The sequence below is a fragment of the Pristiophorus japonicus genome, chromosome 16, assembly GCF_044704955.1.
Source record: "Pristiophorus japonicus isolate sPriJap1 chromosome 16, sPriJap1.hap1, whole genome shotgun sequence".
NCBI classification, from domain to species: domain Eukaryota; kingdom Metazoa; phylum Chordata; class Chondrichthyes; family Pristiophoridae; genus Pristiophorus; species Pristiophorus japonicus.
This window is the reverse complement of record NC_091992.1, coordinates 80314894-80335683: the sequence shown is the minus strand read 5'-3', so window position 1 is coordinate 80335683 and position 20790 is coordinate 80314894. Positions and strand designations below refer to the sequence as shown.

At 48.0% G+C, this 20790-nt stretch overlaps 1 protein-coding gene across 2 annotated transcripts in view; it reads right to left on the bottom strand.

Annotated features, from left to right (window-relative positions):
- The window catches only part of spata20 (spermatogenesis associated 20), a 478863-nt gene extending 469508 nt beyond the window's left edge, over nt 1-9355 (bottom strand). Inside the window, exon 1 of one of the 2 annotated variants that reach the window (XM_070857501.1) lies at nt 9250-9355. The gene's annotated coding sequence lies outside the window, so the exon portion shown is untranslated. Of the gene's footprint in view, nt 1-8923; nt 8983-9249 lie in introns of those variants that run through there. The other variant, XM_070857500.1, reaches the window with a different exon arrangement.
- Between the last annotated feature and the right edge of the window lie 11435 nt (nt 9356-20790).

The window sequence follows — 20790 nt, the reverse complement described above, 5'->3', positions numbered from 1 at the left end:
CAAGCTTGTTAAAAAGAAAGCTGTGAGGGCTTATGTTGAAATGAGGACGATGTCGGACAGTTAATTAAGAACATAAGAAATAGGAGCAGGAGTCTGCCATTTGGCCCCTCGAGCCTGCTCCGCCATTTAATAAGATCATGGCTGATCTGATCTTAGCCTCGACTCCACTTCCCCGCCCGCTCCCCATTATCCTTGACTCGCTTATCGATCAAAAATCTGTCTATCTCCACCTTAAATATATTCAACGACCCAGTCTCCACAGCTCCCTGGGGAAGAGAATTACAAAGATTCACCATCCTGAGAGAGGAATTCCTCCTCATTTCCATTTTAAATGGGCGACGACTTATTCTGAAACTATGCCCCCTAGTTATAGATTCCCCCACGAGGGGAAGCACCCTCTCTGCATCTGCCTTGTCGAGTCCCCTCATTACCTTATATGTTTCAATAAGATCACACCTCATTCTTCTAAACTCCAATGAATATAGGCCCAACCTGCTCAACCTTACTTCATCTCAGGAATCAACCTCGTGGACCTTCTCTGAACTGCCTCCAATGCAAGTATAACCCTCTTTAAATAAGGAGGCCAAAACTGTACGCAATACTCCAGGTGTGGTCTCACCAACGCCCTGTACAGTTGTAGCAGAACTTTCCTACTTTTATACTCCATCCCCCTTGCAATAAAGGCCAACATTCCATTTGCCTTCCTAATTACTTGTTGTACCTGCATGCTAACTTTGTGTTTCATGCACAAGGACCCCCAGATCCCTCCATATCTCAGGATCTTGTAGTCTCTCTGCATTTCCTACCAAAGTGAATAACCTCACATTTTCCCACATTATACTCCATCTATCAATTTTTTGCCCACTCAGTTAACCTATCTATATCCCTTTGCAGATTATGTGTCATCTTCACAACTTGCTTTCCCACCTAGCTTTGTATCATCAGCAAATGTGGCTACATTACACACAGTTCCTTCATCCAAGTCATTAATATAGATTGTAAATAGTTGAGGACCCAGCACCGATCCCTGTGGCACCCCACTAGTTACTGTTTGCCAACCTGAAAATAACCCATTTATCCCGATTCTCTGTTTTCTGTTAGTTCAGCAATACTCTATCCATTCTAATATATTACTCCCAACCCCGTGAGCGCTTATCTTGTTCAGTAAACTTTTATGTGGCACCTTATCGAATGCCTTTGAGAAATCCGAATGCCTTCTAGAAATCCAAATACACCACATCTACTGGTTCCCCTTTATCCACCCTGCTCGTTACATCCTCAAGGAACTCTAGTAAATTTGTCAAACATGATTTTCCTTTCATAAAACCATGCTGACTCTGCTTGATTGTATTGTGATTTTCTAAATGTGCTGCTGCTGCTTCCTTAATAGTAGACTCCAGCATTTTCCCAATGACAGATGCTAGGCTAACTGGTCTATAGTTTCCTGCTTTCTGTCACCCTCCTTTGTTGAATAGGGGCTTTACATTTGTGGTTTTCAAATCCGCTGGGACCTCGCCAGAATTCCAGGGAATTTTGGTAGATTACAACCAATGCATCCACTATCTCTGCAGCCCCTCGGATGCAGGCCATCTGGTCCAGGGGACTTGTCCATCTTTAGTCCCATTAGTTTGCCTCGTGCTTTTTCTCTAGTGAGTGATTGTTTTAAGTTTCCCCTTCCCTATAGCCCTTTGATTATCTATTATTATTGGGATGCTTTTAGTGTCTTCTAACATGAAGACCAATACAAAATATTTGTTCAAAGTCTCTGCCATTTCCCTATTTTCTATTATTAATTCCCCAGTCTCGTCCTCTAAGGGACCAACGTTTACTTCAGCTACTCTCTTCCTTTTTATATAATTCCGAAATCTGTAAACCTCAGGACCGAGGCCATTCCGGTTTTGTTTTTCCGGATTTCGGAACAGAAATCCGACATCCCGAATCCGGAAAACCCTGGGCCGAGTTTCAGGTATTTTCAGATTTCGGAGAAGTCCCGAATCCGGAAAACCCTGGGTCGAATATGAGGCTATAAGAAGGTTGGAGTGGGGAGGGTTGGGAAGGAGAACGATTGATTTTGCTTTAACAATGGATACTTACAATCTCTCAGGTGGGTGTAAAAGATCCCATGGCACTATTTCAAAGAAGAGCAGGGGAATTCTCCCCGGTGTCCTGGCCAATATTCTGCCCTCAATCAACATAACAAAAGCAGATTATCTGGCCATTATCACATTGCTATTTATGGGAGCTTGCTGTGCACAAATTGGCTGCCGCATTTCCCACATTACAAAAGTGACTACACTCAAAGTACTTCATTGGCCTTAAAGCGTTTTGAAACATTTGGTGATCGTGAAAGGTGCTATATAAATGCAAGTCTTTATTTTTTTCTTTAAAATCTGACGCTGAGCCATATAAGGAGATATTGGGACATGTTGACCAAAGGCTTGGTCAAAGAGGTAGGTTTTAAGGAGAGTCTTGGAGGAGTAGAAGGAGGTAGAGAGGTGGAGAGCTTTAGGGAATGAATTATAGAGCTTAAGGGCCAGGCAGCTGAAAAATGGCCACCAATGGTGGGGTGATGACAATTCGGGATGCACAAGAGGCCAGGATTGGAGGGGCACAGAGATCTCGGAGGGTTGTAGGGCTGGAGGAGGTTTCAGAAATAGGGAAAATCAAAGCCAAGCAGGGATTTGAAAGAAAAAGGATGAGAATTTTAAAATCGAGGTGTTGCCGGACCGGGAGCCACAGTAGGTCAGTGAGCGCACGGATTGTTATGTCTTGAATAAAGAGTCAGACTAGATACTACAAGCTCAAAAGTGTGACCGTAGTCCTTTATTACAGATCTCAGAGTGCCTCTCCAGCCTGTGAGGCCTCTCCCTTGGGACTCCAGGAGAAAAGCCTCTGGTGGTTAGACATGGTAATTACAGGTTTACATACATAACACCCCCTCCCCTCACCCCAAAAGTCAATAGTGTAACGATTTACAATGTGAGGCGATCTAGGGCCTTCCTTTCCCTGGTTGATCGTCTTGGTGCAAATGCTGGTGTTGGTGAGTCGTTTGTTGGGACCTTCGCTGGGCTGCAGCGCAGCTGTCCTTGCTGGGCTGTTGTGGGTGATGGGTTCTGCTTCGTGGTCAACCGCTGGGTCGGTTGCCACGTGTGTGTGTTGGAGGGTCAAAAAAGGTAGAGTCTATTGTGGGTTGTTCTGGATAGTCCGTAAATCTGAGTTTGGTTTGGTCCAAGTGTTTTCTGCAGGTGAGTCCATTTGCGAGTTTGACCACAAACACCCTGCTCCCCTCTTTGGCAATCCACTTGGGACCTTGTCTATAGTTCAACATAAATACAGGATCATGTACTTCAATTTCTCGTGACACATTTGCGCGATCATGATATGTATTCTGTTGAAGCCGCCTGCTCTCTACCTGTTCGTGTAGATCAGGATACACTAACGAGAGCTTTGTCTTAAGTCCCCTTTTCATGAGCAGTTCAGTGGAAGGGACCCCGGTGAGTGAGTGGGGTCTCGTGCAGTAACTAAGCAGGACACGGGATAAGCGAGTCTGCAGTGAGCCTTCAGTTACCCTTTTCAGGCTCTGCTTGATTGTTTGAACTGCTTGTTCTGCTTGACCATTGGACGCTGGCTTAAACGGGGCAGACGCGACATGTTTGACCTCATTGCGGGTCATGAATTCCTTGAATTCGGCACCGGTAAAGCACGGCCCATTGTCACTTACATGGACATCAGGCAGGCCGTGCGTGGCAAACATGGCCCGTAGGCTTTCAATGGTGGCAGCGGACATGCTTGCCGACATTATCACACATTCAATCCACTTGGAGTACGCATCTACAACCACTAAAAACATTTTTCCCCAAGAATGGGTCTGCATAGTCGACATGAACCCTAGACCACGGTTTGGAGGGCCAAGACCATAAACTTAGTGGTGCCTCCCTGGGTGCATGCTTAACTGGGAACATGTATTGCATGTGTGCACACAGGACTCTAAGTCTGCATCGATACCACCACCATACATGGGATCTGGCTATCGCTTTCATCATTACAATGCCTGAGTGGGTACTGTGGAGATCACGAATGAAAGTGTCCCTGTCTTTTTTGGCACAACTACCCGATTACCCCATAGGAGGCAGTCTGCCTGTATAGACATTTCATCTTTGCGCCGCTGGTACGACTTTATTTCTTTCTGCATCTCTAACATCTAGACCAACTCCTATGGAGCACACAGTTTTTTTTACTAAGGACAGTGAGGGGTCCTGGCTCATCCAGGTTCTAATCCGTTGGGCGGTAACAGGTGATTGCTCACTCTCGAATGCTTCCATTATCATAACTAAATCTGCGGGCTGTGCCATCTCCACCCCGGTGGTGGGCAATGGCAGCCTACTGAGTTTTCTGTGCCTGGCCTGTGGCGGATGGCGTAGTTATATGCGGACAACGTGAGCACCCATCTCTGGATGCGGGCCGATGCATTCGTATTTATCCCCTTACTTTCAGAAAAGAGGGAGGGATATCAGTGGCTTATGGTCGGTTTCTAATTCAAATTTGAGCCCAAACAATATTGATGCATTTTCTTTACCCCGTAAACGCACGCTAACGCTTCTTTTTCGATCATACTGTAGGCCCACTCGGCCTTAGATAGACTTCTGGATGCATAAGCAATAGTTGCAATTTCCCAAATTCATTAGCTTGTTGCAATACACACCCGATCCCGTATGTCAACGCACCACATGCTAGTACCAAATGTTTACATGGGTCGTACAACACAAGCAATTTGTTTGAACATAACAGTTTCCTAGCTTTCTCAAAGGCATTTTCTTGGCTTTTACCCCATATCCATTCATCTCCTTTACGCAATAAAGAGTGCAGGGTTCTAACAATGTGCTAAGACCCGATAAGAAGTTACCAAAGTAGTTCAGGAGTCCTAGAAACGACCGCAGCTCCGTCATGTTCTGTGATCTTGGTGCGTTTTTTATTGCCCCCGTCTTCGAATCGGTGGGCTCGACACCGTCCGCCGCGATTCTTCTCCCCAGGAACTCCACTTCAGTCGCCAGGAAAACACACTTTGAATGTTTTAGCCCGAGCCCCACACGATTAAGCCAACTAAGAACCTCCTCCAGGTTCTGCAGGTGCTCGACGGTGTCCCGACCTGTAACCAAGATGTCGTCCTGGAAGACTACGGTGCGCGGGACCGACTTTAGCAAGCTTTCCATGTTCCTCTGGAATATCGCCGCGGCCGATCGAATCCCCAACGGGCATCAGTTGTAACCGAAAAGACCTTTGTGCGTGTTGATGCAGGTGAGGCCTTGCGAAGATTCCTCCAGCTCCTGCGTCATGTAGGCCGAGGTAAAGTCCAGCTTCGTGAAAGTTTTCTCTCCCGCCAGCGTCGCAAATAGGTCGTCTGCCTTTGGTAGCGGGTATTGATCCTACATTGAGAAACGATTGATAATTACTTTGTAATCACCACAGATTCTGACGGTGCCATCTTCCTTGAGGACTGGATCGGACTGGCCCACTCATTGAATTCGATCGGCGAAATGATGCCCTCGCGTTGCAGCCTGTCCAGCTCGATCTCCACTCTCTGTCTCATCATGTAAGGTACCGCTCTCGCCTTGTGATGGGTGGGTCGCACCCCCGGAATCAAATGGATCTGTACTTTTGCTCCTTGGAACTTCCCAAGAGCGCGGGGAACTTACTTAGGACCTGGGCACATGTGGTGTCAAAAGCACTCGGACATCGTCCCAGTTCCAGTGTATCTTTCCCAGCCAGCTCCTGCCGAACAGCGTGGGGCCATCACCCGGTACCACCCAGAGTGGCAAATCGTGCACCGCTCCATCGTAGGAGACCTTTACGGTAGCACTGTCAATTACGGGAATCAGTTCCTTTGTGTACATTCTCAGTTTAGTACGAATGGGAGTCAGGACTGGCCTTGAAGCCTTGTTGCACCACAACTTATCGAAAGTCTTTTTACTCATTATGGACTGGCTTGCGCCAGTGTCCAGCTCCATGGACACCGGGAGTCCATTTAATTCAACCTTCAGCATTAGCGGGAGACACTTTGTGGTAAATGTGTGCACCCGATATACCTCTGCCTCCTTAATCTGAGGCTCTCATTCGTCATGATCCACCATGGATCTGTCCTCCTCTGCAACATGGCGGTTTTCAGAATTGCAGCTCACCTGCACATATGTTGGAGGTGTCCCATTGTTCCACAGTCCTTGCAAACGTATCCTTTGAAGCAGCATGAATGGAATCGATGATCACCCCCCGCAGCACCAACAAGGTGTTATTTGCCTTGTATTCACCACCCTTGATGGCAGACTCAGTCATCTGCGGACGTACAGCTACAGGCGTGTAACTCCTGCCATGTCCATTTCGATTCGAAAACAACGTTACTTTGTTCACAGTACTTGCAGAGCACAAGTGTGCTGGGAAATTTGTTTGATATTGTCACTGGTGGAGATAAACACCTGGGCTATCGCTATGGCTTTACTCAAGGTTGGGGTCTCTACAGTCAAAAGTTTGCAAAGTATTACTTCATGGCCAATGCCAAGTACAAAAAGTCCCTGAGCATAGCTCCAAGTTTCCTTCAAATTCGCAATGTCCTGTAAGGCGCCTTAGCTCGGCGACGTAGCTCGCCATTTTCTGGCCTTCAGACCTCTTGTACACGTAGAACCAATACCTCGCCATCAGAACGCTTTCCTTCAGGTTGAGATGCTCCCGGACCAGTGTGCACAACTCATCGTACGACTTGTCTGTGGGTTTTGCTGAAGCGAGCAGGTTTTTCATGAGGCCATACGTTGGTGCTCCGCAAACGGTGAGGAGGATCGCCCGTCGTTTGGCAGCGTTCCCTTCTCCTTCCAGCTCGTTAGCCACGAAGTATTCGTTAAGTCACTCCACGAAGGTTTCCCAATCATCTCCCTCCGAAAATTTCTCCGGGACGTTCACAGTTCTCTGCATTGTTGCATTGGGGTTCGTCATCTGTATCTCGTCACCAGTTGTTATGTCTTGAATAAAGAGTCAGACTAGATACTGCAAGCTCAAAGTGTGACCGTAGTCCTTCATTACAGATCTCAGAATGCCTCTCCAGTCTGTAAGGCCTCCTTCTATACAGGTGCTCCCAAGGGATTGTGGGATCTCTTGGGACTCCAGGGGATAAGCCCTCTGGTGGTTAGACATGATAATTACAGGTTTACACACATAACAGGGATGATGGGTGAGTTAGGACACAGAGGGGAGAATTCTGGATGAGCATTATACATGTCCAACCTGGATGAGGGGCTGATAAGAAACCGTCTAGAAAATTGACGAATCACCCAGTTCAGATGATCCTTGCAAGGTTGGGACATCTAAGATTTGTGAAAAGTTGTGCTTGTTTGTACTGATCATAACTTTTTTAAAATTTAATTTTGTTCATTAAAAATACATATATTCATGGAATTAAATCCTACAGGACTGAAGGGGGCCATTCGGCCTATCATGCCTATGCTGGCTCTTTGCAAGAGCTATCCAATTAGTCCCACCCCCCTGTTCATTTCCCATAACCCTGCAAATTTACCCGTTATATTTTGTGAAATTATTGGTCAGTTTTGCCATGTGAAACTTAGAAAAGACACTGGAACTGTTGACGTGGTTGTCCACATGGGAACACCATGTTGTTTGAGGGTCAAGGCAATTTTGCAACAGTTCTTGGGGCTTGACTGGGCCGGGAGAGTTGGAATATCAAGAGACTGTTGGAGAAGACGTTCTGAGTCCACCGGGACAGATAACAGTTGACCCAGGAGAGAACAGTGTCACAGGTTGTGGAGGCAAGCCAATAAGGAGGGCTGGGTGGAGGTCAACGGCATTGAAGATGCTGGGGTGAAGGAAAAAGAAGACTTGGATTTATATAGCGCCTTTCACGACCACCAGATGTCTCAAAGCACTTTACAGCTAATTAAGTATTTTTGGAGTGTAGTCAGTGTTGTAATTTAGGAAGAAGGATGGGGTGGGACAGAGAGCTTGAGTCACACGCGATATGACTGGTTATTTTGACCAGTCTTGGTGCTGTGAGTGGGTCAGACATAGAAATATAGAAAATAGGTCCAGGAGCAGGTCATTCAGCCCTTCGAGCCTGCACCACCATTCAATATCATGGCTGATCATTCCCTCAGGACAGCAGGTGCATGGGAACACCACTACCTCCAAGTTGTTCTACAAGTCACACGCCATCCTGACTTGAAAATATATCGCCGTTCCTTCATCGACACTGGGTCAAAATCCTTGAACTCCCTACTGAACAGCACTATGAGAGTACCTTCACAAAACAAAACATATTGCAGCATTGCTTCAACCTGGTCCCCTAAAGGGCCATTTTCCCTGAAAAAAAAGCTCTTCCACTTCTGTAAAGCAGGCAGAGTCTGAATCTCTGGGCAGCTGTGCCAAGGCTTTAACTAGTCCTGTTCCTGGCAAGATTCAACTCCCATCCCTTATATGCCCTGCGACAAAAAGAAAATTCATGCCAAGCAGTTGCGGTAGTCTCTAGGCCAGAAAAGCTTTATTCGGTACCCCAGGGTTTGGAAGAGTTAATGTGTGCACACCAATAATCTGCAGAGATACTTTACTTAAATACCGATTCGCCCCATCAGCCACCTAAACAGACATGTGGCAAAGTCAACCAGACTCTCATTGGAGTTGCATTGCACTAACCTCTACACTTTTCATTGACCAACGAGGACAGTAACCCCCAGTGTCATCAAACAAAATAAGATGAATCTAACAAAAGTTAGGGCTACAAACAATAAACACCCAAACAGGGCTAATTTTCAACTCTTAAATTGTGTAAAATTATAAAGCCAATAAATGACAAATCAGGGGGACTCATGTCCAGCTTTTATAGATCCCACAAGAAGCTTTTCTTTTGAAAGTAAATAAGTTGAGAAAATACCTTGTCAGTCCCTTGTGATCTGCCCAGAAATTGCTGCATCTGTCACCCGTGCTCTGCCTCTGCAGTGTGAGTAAACAGAGGGAGCGTGACCCCTGCCGCAAGGCCCCCCGGGAGTTGTAGTCCGCCTCGCCGGTCACCCCCGCAATGCCCGCCGGGAGCTGGAGCGGGAGGGACTACAACTCCCGCCATGCAGCGCGGCAGGTCCGGGCCGGGGGGGAGCACGCGCAAAATACTGTCGGCTTCAAAATTAATTAAAAACCCTTGCTGCCCGCCCCTTTATGATGAGCTCCTCTCTCTCTCTCCGGGGAGACCGCCACTCACTTTACCTGAGTCGGGCCGCCGCTGTCAGGCCCCACGGCCTGTTGCACGCTGAAGAGACCGGCCGGCACAGGCAGACGGACAGCCGGCTCCCGCAGCCCAAGTGTCGAAGCATCGCCAGCATCAGCGGCCAGACGTCCGCCACCGCGCCCTCTAGCGGCAGGAGGACCTCAACTCGGCCGGATTTCAATGGGCCTCATGGAATGGTACATTCGGCCCATTGTCCCTGTGCTGGCTCTATGCAAGTCCCACTACCCCCTGCTCTTTCCCCATAGCTCCCGCAAACGTTCCCTTTTCTATTTCCCTTTTGAAAGTCACACGTGAATAAACTCAAATCATGCTTCATAATCTATCATTTAATCATGCCTTTGTAACTTAAGAAAAAAGACTTGCATTGTTATAGCGCCTTTCACGACCAACACATGTCTCAAAGCGCTTTACAGCCAACAAAGTACTTTTTGGAGTGTAGTCACTGTTGTAATGTGGGAAACGCGGCAGCCAACTTGTGCACAGCAAACCCCCACGTGATAATGACCAGATAATCTGTTTTTGTTATGTTGATTGAGGGATAAATATTGGCCAGGGCACTGGGATCTTTTATATCCACCTGAGAGGGCAGACGGGGCCTTGGTTTAACAGCACTTCTGACAGTGCAGCACTCCCTCAGCACTGCATTGGAGTGTCAGCCTAGATTTATGTGCTCAAATTTCTGGAGTTGAACCCACAACCTTCCGACTCAGAGGCGAGTGTGCGACCCACTGAGCCACAGCTGACACTGAATCCCACTGTTGTGGAAAAATATTTCCGAGACTGTATAATATATATAAAGAGAGGTTTATTAAATCGGAGACAAAGCTTTGGGAGAAGTGTTAAAGACCCCTGTCTTTGAACCACTTCTCAAATTGGTATCTGCAGTGAAGTTCTTTTATCTTACAAATTACGTCACTTTACAACACATGCTTTAGCACTACAAAGCTTTGACTATCGAAGGCTAAGCTTTTGATATAACCCATCCTGCATTGTGACAGGGCAGTATAAACAAGTGCAGGCTTTTGACACCGGTATAAACAAACATACCCAGTACTTAACTCTCCAGTGTTCATTATCTCACTTTCCTATCTCCATTAACTCAAGGCCAGCATGCCTTAAAGTCTAACTGTTTAAAGCATAATGCATCAGTATTGTCCCTTACAAAATTCATTTAAAGGGGAAAATAAAACAAATGTTTGGTCCCGTATACAATCAAGTATATGTCCAAAAATCCGCTCCAACACCACTTAATCCCAATGTCCACCCAAGTGCACTTTTTGGCTGCCGCTCCAGACCCGAGTTCCATTGCTTCTATCTCCCCATGTTCTCCTCTTTCTCCATTACCCACCCCTGACCTTCATGTCTCCTTTTCTTTCTCTGCCGTCATGTACTTTAGCCTCATTAACTCCTATTCTCCTACTACCCCTACTCATCAGCCTAACTACTCTCCTGCCACCGCTCAAGGCTTTCCTCCCTCTTAAATAATTCCACAGCTTCTCTCTGCCTCTCTTGCCATCCTTCGACATGCCCACCGAGGCACTTGTCTCTGCCTCTTAGCTAATTGTCCCATCTTACTCTCTCCCCACCGTAAGCACCTGCTGCAAGTTAATCTTGCCAATCTCCTCCCTGTCCTTCCCTGCTCTGCCCCTCTGGACTAAGCCAGTAAATTAGGCAACATTGCCCTTCTCTGCATTTCACTTCAAGATGTACGTTCACTTGTAAATAAGGGCCTTGCCATCCATGACCTTATTATGGTGGATCAAATTGACATCATGGCATTGACGAAGACATGGTTAAGACACCTTTTCCTTAATGAAGCTTCCCCATCTCGCTATACTTTCCACCATATTCCACACCCAAACCGCCGTGATGGTGGTGTAGCCCTTGGGCAAGATTTTACGCTAAATTGCGGCCCATTTCGCGCCTCGGCGGGCAGAAAAAGATGTTTCTGGGCGTCAAACGGGGTGTCCAAGATTTAGCACCTGTCCAGAAGTTTCGGCAATGGTTTTACAGCGGTGCAAAATCTTACCGCCCCGACCGTCAGGATGATGTCAATCATCGTGTATGGCTGCGCTAGCGCCCCCGGGTGGAACTTTCATGCATTACGCCTGATTTTGGGAACTCCCCAGGACCCAACCAAAAAAACAGATGGTCCCAGGATGCAACAGGCACAATTGGCGCCATATTCAAAGGGAGCTGGAGGATCTTATAATCTTATATCGCAGTTGTCAGTGACTGCCACAGTTGCGTGCAGAAAGCTGCATGAGTGCACACTATAAAGCGCCACTTTTATGTGACTCAACCCTTTGTTTTCAAGGTCAGTCAGAGAGTTCCATGGGGGTAATGCTAGATCGGCAGAAAATCATACTAGTGCTATTGGCAGGCGGCTTCAAGCTGGAAGAAGGTTTATTGTCCAACGGAATCGAAGAAGTCGCAGGCGTTTGGGGAGGAGGCCTTAACCCCACCCCCTCCTCCCCAGGGGTTTACAGGGAACATCACTCATGCACACACATTTCTGATGCGCAGTGCGTTCGAAGGCTGCAGAAAAGAAGTGCTAACAGATACGCCAGCTCCTACAGGCGCTCCTACAGGCAGACCTGAAGCCTACAAGTGGCAACAGGACTGCACTGCCCGTCAAGGTGAAGGTGACTGTGGTGCTAGCCTTCTATGCCTCCGGCTCCTTTCAGGCAGCAGCAGGGGACATATGCTCCATCTCGCAGCACGCTGCATATTGCTGCATTCGCACGCAGGATGGACTTCATAAATTTCCCAATGAGCAGGGAGAGCCCGAATGAGAGGACTATAGATTTTGGACGATTTGCAGGCTTCCCCAAGGTTCAGTGCCATTGATTGTAGGCACGTCGCTCTGTGAGCACCAACACAGAATGCAGAGGTCTTCCAAAACAGAAAGGGATACCACTCCCTAAACGTTCAGCTGGTCTGCGGCCACACTCAGCGCATCCTCACAGTCAATGCCCACTATCCAGAGAGCACACATGATGCTTTCATCTTGCGTGAGAGCAGTGTCTCACGCATGTTTCAGCGACAGACACAAGGTCAGAGCTGGCGACAAACACATGGTCAGAGCTGGCTGATCAGGGACAAAAGATACGGCCTAGCCAACTGGCTCATGACCCCCCCTCCGGAACACTGCCACAGAAGCCGAGCAACGCTACAATGACAGCCGCAACATCACTGAGCGGACAATTGGTGTGCTGAAGCAGCACTTCCGATGCCTGGACTGCTCTGGATGCAGCCTTCAATATTCCCCTCAGCAGGTCTCTGAGTTCATTGTGCTGTGCTGCATGCTACTCAGCCATCATGAGGGGACAGCCATTGCCAATGGGAACTGCAGGTCCAACTCAGGAGGAGGAGGAGGAAGACGAGGAAGAGAAGCCTCAACCACCACAACCACAAGGGGGGGGCAGCGTGAAGATCTGGCCACAGCAAGAGCCTTACGTCAGCAGCTCATCATTGATCGGTTTGTTTGAGCAGAGAACAGGTTTGAGCATTGCCTCGCCACTCTATTCCACCATGCGGGCTACTTACTCTGCGAATGTGACACGAGACAGCAATGATTAAGGTGAAGAAAATATTTTATCAAAAATGTAACAGTCTCACCAGCCTCTCCCCCAACAAAGCCCACAATAATTCAACAGATACACACATGTAAAAATAAAATCTGCATCCTGCAGTGGACAGTATCAGCATTGATTAACAAGCCATACTGCAGTGGTCTAACATTCTTGGGATGCCCTACTGCTTATGACTAATGTTTTTAGCCCCCGTTCCCTTCATGCCCCTCCTATGCCTGCTGCTCTTCCTCAATGTGGTGTCAGGGCATGCAGCAAGGCTGCTAGAGGGCTGCTGTGTTGGGGGCTGAGACAATGGAGATGGCGTCTGAGGGCGCACTGGACCAGCTCCTCGCCTGAAAGGCCCGGCTTCCAATTGGCTCACCTGTTCCTCAGCGTTGCCAGTCGCAGGTGGTTTGGGTGTCAACCGTCGCTGGTGCTTGGTCGGTGAGTGAGTGGGGGGAGACGGAATGCTGACATCCTGAGGAATGCCAGGACCTCCCATCTCCCTGGTGCCACTCAGTCGCCGATGGGGCTGGGCCTTGGCAACCGGAGCGCGATGTGAAGGACCACCTTGCTGGCCTGCTTTGGTACCGTCACTTCCCCGTGGGACCGTGGGAAACAGAGAGTATGGAAGCAGGCATGGACTGAAGCAGAGCTTGTGCCTGTGATGCGCCCGAGTCTGCAACGTACTCAAGGGCTCGCGCTACATTCTCTGGAACTCCAGTGTCACTGCTCGAGGCCACCAGCCTCTGTGTGTCGGTAATGATGGCCTCACTGGACTCATGGCTCTCAGCGACAATCTGCAACGCAGCCTCTGCAACAGTCACAGTGAGCTTGTCGGTGCTCGCGAGGATCCCAGTGCATCAATGAGCTGACAGCTGATCTCTGTGTTGGCCCTGGACACTTCCACCAGGTCCAGTTCTATGTCTGCCTGTCTGTTAGCAGCCCAACTTTTGCCGACTCACCCTCCGGAGAGCTGGCCTGCGGGGTTCCACCCCAGCACTGCGTTGCTGCACATCACTGAGCCCAGGAGCCTCCGAATCCTCAAACCCCGGGAACGCAGCCTCAACCCCAGATGAGTTGAGTCCCAATTTGACATCAGGTGGGCTGGGATGCTCCACCCGAGCTGTGTTATCCATCTCTTCCTCCTCCAAACCATGGCCTGATGAGGAGAACACCCTCGAAGGATGCAGTGCCTCTGACTGGTCATCTGGAAATAGAAAGCAACAGACTAGTGGTTAGCAGCAGGGGAGGGGGCAGAGTGACATGAGGAAGGTCGCATAGCACATGTTCATTTGAAGGACTGCTGCTACTCCATTAGATGTCTCAATGTAGTGTTTTGAGTCGTGCGATCCATTTACCCACCCTCAGTATCCGAGGGACACTCAGCTACCCCACTGGCAGAGGTCCGATCTGTGGTGCCAATGAGTGCTGACACTCTCTCCTCCCCATCCATGAGTGGCAGTTTCTGAGGCGGATCCCCGCTGTCTGCAGTTTCTCCCTGCAATTGTGGGAGTGCTTCGACTGAAAAGATAAAAATGGGAATGGTTACAAAGGGGTCCATCTGCTGTTGAGGCACAGATGGCCACCAAACTAGTTTAGGCCATACTGTGAGAATGTTCTAGGGGCCTCTGTTCAATGCGCTTGAATCATGCATGTGCTTCGTCAGGAGGTTATCGAAGTCAACAGGCATCTAAAATGATGTAAGAGATCTTTCAGAAAGTGATAGGGGCACTCGCAGTGCATTGCGATGAACAATGTTAATTATGTGCGTAGATCATTCAACACAAATAGAGTGCCGAAGTAAACCTTCCTTTGTGTTATGCATTGTGGGAGGCAACCCACGGAATGTTGAGAGGCACAAAAAGCATAAGAATATTATGTATGTAACTATGTAATACTTGCCACCAGAGGGCGTGACTGTTGGAGTCCTAATGGTCACCTGCACACATGTGCAGGGCCAGTATAAAAGGTTAGCTGCCATGTTGTTTAGGCACTCTGGAGTTGTAATAAAGAAGACTAAGGTCACACTAAGTTTAGCTCACAGTACTCAGCCTCGTGGAGTTCTTCTGCACACAACAATTGGCGACGAGTAACAGAATACGAACCTTCATGCAACCACGGCTGCCGTAGGAATATTAGAGAGATTCGTAGAGGGTGATGATTGGGAAGCATTCGTCGAGCGTCTCGACCAGTGCTTCGTGACCAACGAGCTGGAAGGAGACACTAACGCGGCCAAGCGCAGGGCGATTCTCCTCACCGTCTGTGGGCCTAAAATATACGGCCTCATCAAGAATCTGCTCACACCGACAAAACCAATGGAGAAGGAATATACAGAGTTGTGCACGCTGGTTCAGGACCACCTGAAGCCGAAGGAGAGTATCCTCATGGCCAGATATTGTTTTTACACGCAACATCACTCTCGGGGCCAGGACGTGGCGGATTATATCGCCTCTTGGAACCGTGTGATTTTGGAGCTGCGTTGGGGCAAATGCTGCGGGACTTTTTCATGCTGGGCATCAGCTGTGAGGTCATTCTTCGAAAGCTGCTGGCTGCCGAAACCCTAGATCCAAGCAGGGCCATCGCGATCTCCCAGGTATGCAGGGCCACCGACGATAACACCAAACAGATATCTTCTCAACATCGAAGCTCACCGGCAAGTACTGTGCAGAAAATGACATCGCTAGCAGGACGAACTGCATATGGCAGGGCCTATACATCTGCGGCTGCAAGATCTATGATGACTCAGAGTCCGCCATTGGGGGTGAATGTGAATCCATTTGCACTGTGTTGGCGTTGCGGGGGTAATCATCGGGTCCATCAATGTCGATTCAAGCACTACGTGTGCAAAGGCTGTGTAACGATGGGGCACCTCCAGCGAATGTGCAAACATACTGCGACATACCACGTGGCAGAGGATGATCGATCCGGCGCGGATCACGCAGCACAGGCAACTCAACCCGAGGAAGAAGTGTATGGGGTACACAACTTCACCACCAAGAGCCCTCCTATCATGCTGAAAGTCAAATTAAATGGAGTTCCAGTATCCATGGAGTGGGACACAGGTGTGAGTCAGTCAATAATGAGTCAGAAGGCTTTCGAGAAACTGTGGGCAATAAAGCACAAAGACCCAAACTGAGCCCGATTAATGCAAAGCTGCGTACCTACACCAAAGAGCTCATACCAGTCATTGGAAGTGCGGCAGTGAAGGTATCGTATGATGGAGCTGTGCATGACCTATCATTGTGGATTGTTACAGGCAATGGCCCAACGTTGTTCAGCAGAAGCTGGCTAGAAAAGATTAGATGGAATTGGAACGACATCAAAGCACTATCTTCAGTGGATGACTCCTCGTGTGCTCAAGTGTTGAGCAAGTTTCCCTCACTATTCGAACCAGGCATCGGCAACTTCACAGGTGTCAAGGTACAGATCCATCAAGGCCCCGATGCACGGCCCGTCGACCACAAGGCTCAGGCGGTTCCGTACATGATGAGGGAGAAAGTCGAGATCGAACTGGACAGACTCCAATGCGAGGGAATCATATCGCCAGTCGAGTTCAACGAGTGGGCCAGTCCAATTGTTCCAGTGTTGAAAAGCGATGGCACGGTCAGAATCTGCGTAGACTACAAGGTAATGATTAACCAAGTCTCACTACAGGACCAGTACTCACTGCCCAAGGCGGATGACCTGTTCGCAACATTAGCCAGGGGGGGGGAAAGTCGTTCACCAAGTTGGACCTAACCACCGCCTACATGATACAGGAGCTGGCTGAATCTTCAAAAAGACTGACGTGCATCGGGATTCGCTCAGCTGTAGCCATTTTCCAGAGAAACATGGAAAGTTTGCAGAAATCTATTCCGTGCACCATTGAGTTTCAAGACAACATCCTGATCACTGGTCATGACACCATCGAACATCTATACAACTTGGAAGAGGTTCTAAGTCACCTAGACAGAGTGGGACTCAGGCTGAAATGCTCCAAGTGTGTTTTCCTGGTGCCAGAAGTCGAATTTTTGGGGAGAAAGATTATAGCAGACGGCATCAGGCCCACGGACTCAAAGACAGAGGCCATCAAGAATGTACCCAGACCACAGAATGTGACGGAGCTGCCTTCATTCATGGGACTCCTTATCTATTTCGGTAACTTTCTACCTGCGTTGAGCACGTTGTTGGAGCCTTTGCACATGTTGCTACGTAAGGGTGATGACTGGGTTTGGGGCAAATCTCAAGACACAGTCTTTGAGAAGGCCAGGAACCTGCTATGTTCAAATAAGTTACTTGTACGCCATGACCCAGTGCAATAAAGGTACAGCAGTTATCATGGGCGACTTTAATCTACATATTGATTGGGCAAAGCAAACTAGTAGCAATGCGGTGAAAGAGGATTTCCTGGAGTGTATTAGGGATGGTTTTCTAGACCAATATGTCGAGGAATCAACTAGAGAGCAGGCTATCCTAGACTGGGTGATGTGTAATGAGATGGGACTAATTAGCAATCTTGTTGTGCGAGGCCCCTTGGGGAAGATTGACCATAATATGGTAGAATTAATTATTAAGATGGAGAGTGACACAGTTAATTCGGAAACTAGGGTCCTGAACTTAACGAAAGGTAACTTCGACGGTATGAGGAGTGAATTGGCTAGATTAGACTGACAAAGGGTTGAGGTTGATAAGCAATGGCAAACATTTAAAGATCACATGGATGAACTTCAGCAATTGTACATCCGTGTCTGGAGTAAAAATAAAATGGGGAAGGTGGCTCAATCATGGCTAACAAGGGAAATTAAGGATAGTGTTAAAGGCAAGGAAGAGGCATATAAATTGGCTAGAAAAAGCAACAAACCTGAGGACTGGGAGAAATTTAGAATTCAACAGAGGAGGACGAAGGATTTAATTAAGAGGGGGAAAATAGAGTACGAGAGGAAACTTGCAGGGAACATAAAAATGGACTGCAAAAGCTTCTATAAATATGTGAAGAGAAAAAGATTAGTGAAGGCAAACGTAGGTCCCTTGCAGTCAGATTCAGGTGAATTTCTAATGGGGAACAAAGAAATGGCAGACCAATTGAACCAATACTTCGGTTCTGTCTTCACGAAGGAAGACACAAATAACCTTCCGAATGTACAAGGGGACAGTGGGTCTAATGAGAAGGAGGAACTGAAGGATATCCTTATTAGGCGGGAAATTGTGTTAGGGAAATTGATGGGATTGCAGGCCGATAAATCCCCGGGGCCTGATAGTCTACATCCCAGAGTACTTAAGGAAGTACCCCTAGAAATAATGGATGCATTGGTGATCATTTTCCAACAGTCTATTGACTCTTGATCAGTCCCTATGAGGAGGGTAGCTAATGTAACACCACTTTTTAAAAAAGGGGGGGGGGAAGAGAAAACGAGTAATTATAGACCGGTTAGCCTGACATCAGTAGTGGGGAAAATGTTGGAATCAATCATTAAGGATGAAATAGCAGCGCATTTGGAAAGCAGTGACAGGATCGGACCAAGTCAGCATGGATTTATGAAAGGGAAATCATGCTTGACGAATCTTCTGGAATTTTTTGAGGATGTAACTAGCAGAGTGGATAAGGGAGAACCAGTGGATGTGGTGTATTTGGACTTTCAAAAGGCTTTTGACAAGGTCCCGCACAAGAGATTGTTGTGCAAAATCAAAGCGCATGGTATTGGGGGTAATGTACTCATGTGGATAAAGAACTGGTTGGCACTCAGGAAGCAGAGAGTCGGGATAAGCGGGATCAGAATGGCAAGCAGTGACTAGTGGAGTGCCGCAGGGCTCAGTGCTGGGACCCCAGCTCTTTACAATATATATTAACGATTTAGATGAAGAAATTGAGTGTAATATTTCCAAGTTTGCAGCTGACACTAAACTGGGTGGCAGTGTGAGCTGTGAGGAGGACGCTGAGAGGCTGCAGGGTGACTTGGACAGATTAGGTGAGTGGGCAAATGCATGGCAGATGCAGTATAATGTGGATAAATGTGAGGTTATCCATTTTGGGGACAAAAACACGAAGGCAGGATATTATCTGAATGGTGGCAGATTAGGAAAAGGGGAGGTGCAACGAGACCTGGGTGTCATGGTTCATCAGTCACTGAAAGTGGGCATGTAGGTACAGCAGGCGGTAAAGAAGGCAAATGATATGTTGGCCTTCATAGCTAGGGGATTTGAGTATATGAGCAGGGAGGTCTTATTGCAGTTGTACAGGGCCTTAGTGAGGCCTCACCTGGAATATTGTGTTCAGTTTTGGTCTCCTAATCTGAGGAAGGACATTCTTGCTATTGAGCGAGTGCAGCGAAGGTTCACCAGACTGATTCCAGGGATAGCTGGACTGTCATATCAGGAGAGACTGGATCAACTGGGCCTTTATTCACTGGAGTTTAGAAGGATGAGAGGGGATCTCATAGAAACGTATAAGATTCTGACGGGACTGGACAGGTTAGATGCGGGAAGAATGTTCCCGATGTTGGGGAAGTCCAGAACCAGGGGACATAGTCTTAGGATAAGGGGTAGGCCATTTAGGACTGAGATGAGGAGAAACTTCTTCACTCACAGAGTTGTTAACCTGTGGAATTCCCTACCGCAGAAAGTTGTTGATGCCAGTTCATTTGATATATTCAAGAGGGAGTTAGATATGGCCCTTATGGCTAAGGGGATCAAGGGGTATGGAGAGAAAGCAGGAAAGGGGTACTGAGGGAATGATCAGCCATGATCTAAATGAATGGCGGTGCAGGGTCGAAGGGCCAAATGGCCTACTCCTCCACCTATTTTCTATGTTTCTATGACCTATGTAAATATTTAGTGCTAGCTTGTGATGCCTCATCGTACGGGGTCAGCTGTGTGTTACAGCAAGCCAATGTATCAGGCAACCTCCAACCGGTTGCATACGCGTGTAGAAGTCTGTCTAAGGCTGAGAGAGCCTATTGTATGGTCGAGAAAGAGGCGTTAGCATGTGTATATGTGGTTAAGAAAATGCACCAATACCTATTTGGATTACAGTTCGAGCTTGACACTGACCACAAGCCGCTCATTTCGCTGTTTTCAGAGAGCAAAGGTATAACTATCAGTGCTTCATCCCGCATCCAAAGATGGGCACTAACATTATCCGCTTATGACTATATTATCCGCCACAGACTAGGCACTGAAAACTGTGCCGATGCTCTCAGCCAACTACCATTACCCACCACAGGGGTTGAAATGGCGCAGCCTGCACACTGGTCATGGATGCTTTTAAGAGCCTGTGCTATCATTAGTAAAGAGTTGCGTCCTAAATGGGAACTGGTCGGCAGTTCCCAGGGAAATTCCTTGCGCCTGTGAAATGGCTTAAATTCCTCAGGGCATGCCCCGTACGTGGCTGCCCACTCCGCATTCAGGACACATTTCTTGACTGAAGACAGTAGCGGGTCTCTATTTGTCCAGACTTTGATCAGACGGGCTGTCATGGGTGAGCCTTCGCTTTCGAAAGCTTCAACAGCCATGACCATCTCAGCAGCATGCTCGGTTGCCCCCTCGGTGGTAGTTAGTGGGAGCCTGCTGAGTGCATCGGCGCAGTTTTCACTGCCCAGTCTGTGCCAAATTGTATAGTCATAGGCAGCTAATGTGAGTGTCCACCTCTATATGCGGGCCAATGCATTTGCATTTATGGCCTTGTTGTCAGCCATAAGGGACGTTAGGGGTTTGTGATCTGTCTCCAGCTCAAATTTCCTGCCAAACACGTACTGGTGCATTTTTTTTACTGCATATACACATGCAAGCGCTTCCATTTCTACCATCCCGTAGCCCCTTTCTGCTTGGGACAGACTCCTGGAGGCATAAGCTACCGGCTGTAACTGACCCTTGGCATTAACATGCTGCAACAAACACCCGACCCCATAGGACGACGCATTGCACGTTAAAACAAGTTTTTTACATGGGTCATATAGCGTTAACAGA